This window comes from Dermacentor albipictus, chromosome 10, assembly GCF_038994185.2.
Source record: "Dermacentor albipictus isolate Rhodes 1998 colony chromosome 10, USDA_Dalb.pri_finalv2, whole genome shotgun sequence".
Lineage (NCBI taxonomy): Eukaryota > Metazoa > Arthropoda > Arachnida > Ixodida > Ixodidae > Dermacentor > Dermacentor albipictus.
In genome coordinates, this window is record NC_091830.1 from 87,945,852 (window position 1) to 87,949,910 (window position 4,059).

Below are 4,059 nucleotides of genomic sequence, written 5' to 3' on the forward strand. Positions count from 1 at the left end.
ACTGAGGGATTAATTGCAGATTGAAGACATCATTTATTTTGTCTCTGTCGCACTGGACATAGTATGTTTTGGTTTTATGAGACACGTTTTTATGTACATACTAAAAATGCCTTTTACATAAGGTATATTCATTGTTGAGACGGCAGTGTTGGGGCATTGGCAGCAATTAAAGCCGTTTTATGCCAACTGGTTCCAGCTTTAATTCTGTAGATTACCTTTTCCGTTTTGATGTTTTTTTTGGGAATTTCAACGTTTCTTGCATTTGTTGGTGCAGAACAGCCATGTTTTTTAGACAGCAGTCATTGAGGCTGGGTGTTTCGTACCTTGCTGTTTTCATTTTTAGTGTTTTGCATAATCCGTGTGGTTTCTTTTCTTGCACACACACGCATCTGCATGGCTATTTCCTGCTCATCAGCAATTTAGTGTTGCAAGCTTCTGATTATTGTGTTCATTTGTTGCACTGCTTGTCTTGAGCTAAACTGGTTCCTGCACAGCAAAACAACGCATCTGGATCAGCCTCCTTGCAAAGTTAACATCATCAGCTTGCAGTAATACTACACTCCCTGCCCTCTCACTTTATGATGTTATGACAATTCAAAATTTTTTCTAGGCAAAAATATGTGTGAATTTTACCGACAGATCGAGCAATCACACGTAAATATATCAGGCAAATCATGAATGGTCGCCCAGCTGTGCTCTGTTCGGTCTCATCTGAAATTACCTTCAATACTTCTTCAATGAAGAAAAAAGCAATCATTAGTATTAGTGTCTATCTTGTGTCATTTCGCTGGCGTTTCATAACTACAATTTTGTTTTCAAATGAAAAGCATTACTACGGTAACCTGCTCTAATTTATTTATGCAGCACTGAGGCCTTGCAGCTTTCAAGCTGCAACTACAATAAGTGAGAAGTCACGTAAGGGACGCCGCTACCACTGTAACTTCTGGGACTGTAACAGTGATAGAGTGTCTCATCTGAAAGCACACACCATAGTCAATACAGGCGAGCATGCAGCCGTTTGAATGCCATTTGTACCCTCAGAGATTCTCACTACAGAGCAATCTCAAGGTACAGCTGCGCACTCACAATGGGGAGAGGTTATTTCAGTGCCCTTCATGCCCTCAGAGCTTCTAACAAAACAGTCAAGACACACCTGTGCACTCATACAGGCAAGAGGCCATTTCAGTGCCCTTCATGCCTCTAGAGCTTCCATCGAAAGAGTAACCTCACCGTACACCTGCGCACTCACACAGACGAGAGGCCATATTTCAGTGCTCTTGATACCCTCAGAGCTTCCAACAAAAGAGTAATCTCAATGCACACCTGCGCGCTCATATAGATGAGAGGCCATATCAGTGCTGCCCGTGTACTTGAGGCCTTTTCACATAGAAAACAGCTAAGTAGGCACCTGCGCCACCACGAGTGAAAGGGACTATCAGAGTGGTAGATCTTGTGTTAACGCTTTTTCTAACAGCTCATTCCACTGCTCCTTTCAGAGCACCTTTAGAGTGCAAAGAAAGTCATGTAAGGTAACTCTAAAGCTGTAGGTCTAGTATTATAATGATATGGCTTCATCATTACTGCTGAAGACTTCTATGCTTCTAATCAACTGCTGCAAAGTAGATTGTGCTGTCAGTGCGCTTGTCTATACTTGCATGGAGTTTTACTTGATTTTACTTGTTTGTCTGATTTCGACTGTGCTTGTTCTCTGACGGGTTTTAGAAGATTGCTGCCACGAAATAAAAGATTCTCGTTCTGGCATTCTACGTTTGGTGTGTCTTGGTTACTGCGTTCTCAGCCCTCGGCATGGTGTAGCAATGACGATGAGAAACGTACCCACAATTTGAAAAGCAAGTTTTTTACTGCTTGTTCAATGTTGTGCCAAATTCCACCGTTTGACTATGGTAATGGCAAGTATACTTCAGTTAATTGTCATTAGACTTGAGTCCTCCTTCTAAGGTAACAGCATTGCGGAGGATGCACCGAACAGAACGCATCTTGTTTTGGCTCTCTTGGTCAAAGTGAATTGAAGTCCCCAGTAGGTGATGTTCTTCTTATAAAATGAACCAGTTCGCCTACAAGGTGGCGGTTGACATTCTGGAAGGCTTCTAGCACCCAAACCCCAACATGCTTTTCCTGCTGTGTTGGTGGTAACCTGATATCCCTTATGAGCTTCCCTCTCCAGCCGGGCTTTCTTTGCTGCACTCTGATAAACGGATTTAGCTTCAGCCGTCTGGGAGATTGTTTTGATCCTTCTCTGTTTGCTCTGAGATCAGAATTACTCAGTTAGCAGGACAGCCAACTCCTATATTACCTCCTCAAAGCCCATGGCCTTTGCTGAACAGTATGGCTGTAGGAGTTTCCATGTACACAGAAAGAGGCAAATTGTTGTGTGGCACAGCGACCAAATCTTGCTGCCGAAATGCTCAGCTGTGTTTTGGAGTTTGCCTTGAATGCAGCGAAGCAGCACATTTTTGCTCATCAGTCTTTCGGTGTAGGAAGCACAGCTTTTGCCTGAGCACTGGTAAAAAGTGAAGAATCAGCTGCAGTAGACTCAGCCAGGGCTAGTGCTCGTTCGTTGTTACACCAGAAAGCTCGGAATGTGAGCAATAGTTGTGGTATTTGTGTGCCTCATCTGTAGAGTACAAATGGAAAAATAATGACTCTGCAGCTACCTATGCCCCAATTATTCTTCACAATCTTCTGGCTAGAGAAATGTGTCGACCTTCTTGCACATAGAAGTAGGTTGTTGAAGCATAATTATGGACTCAATTAAAATCTAGAAACATAATTTTTAGAACAAAAATTTCATTCTTTGGCCTGCATATCCCCTTAATAAGCCCAGTTACACAATGAGATGGACGATGGAATTCCACACGAACACGTTACAGACAGGTTACATATAGGCTAGTACACAATGCCCGTTTTCTTGTATTTTTTGGTGGGTAAGAGTGAACTATGGCAGGTTCTTAGTTGCAATACTACGGTAGTTATTGACCGCTTTGCTTGTACTGAGCTAAGCCAGCTATTTCACTGCAAGAAGACATTTTGGGCTTAGCTTCACTAAAATGTACCACCATAAGTTATCTTTTTCTTCAGTTTAAAGTATATCAGTTAGCTTTTTCAGTTTCCTTTGTGATATTTATTGTAGTTATTCGTCAGCTGAGTTTATGACATTTTCTGTGCTTAGCAAAAGAAAATTTGTCATTGTGAAACAACTCGAAGTAGGAAAATGTACACAAACTATGCTGCAGCAGCCTCTAACCATCGAATTGTTGTGTGTGATAGGTTAATTTGCGGCACAGGTATCGATGTGTACCATACGCGATAGAACCCACTCTCAGAAAAACACTGACAATTTCGCCATATGTTGGACACAAAACGTACCGTTGTCAGATGGGAGGAGGACTTGGCACCTTTGAAGGCACCGCGTCCATGAGCATACATATCTCATCAACCCATCATCATCCGATACGTCGACCCCGGTACTCCCCCACAACCCGGGTTGACTGGGTGGGGGGACTTGGTTCGGGCCAACGGTCCTTCCCGGACAAGGGGGCTGTTGTGGTGCAGCAACACAAAGTTACCGCACGCAACACACAAACAGCCATGCTGGTCGTACAGGACTCGAGCCTGACTGACCTTCGGACTGCCTCGGCGCAAAAGAGGCCAAGGCATACAACCATGCAGACCACCAAAGCCGTCCACGGAGCAGCGCGACCAACCAAGGGTGCGCCGCCACCGGTTCTAGCTCTGGGTTCCACTGAACCAAACAAAACCCCGTAGATCGACTAAACGTTTACTTTGCTTTGTGGTTATATAGTAAATAGCTCAGAAAACAACTACTCCCCTCCCCACTTTCCCTCTCGAGACATTTGAAATTGGCGCTAACTACCGAGCAAGTGCCCCCTTCCCCCCTTGATCATTTTCACCGCTTTATCATTTTCACCGAACCTCCTGGATACAGTTTATTTCTGCCAAATTTTTAGGAACTTGCATAGTAAATTACATAACGTGAGGCAATTTAGTGAGATAGGAATTTATTGTTTAGCTGCATTT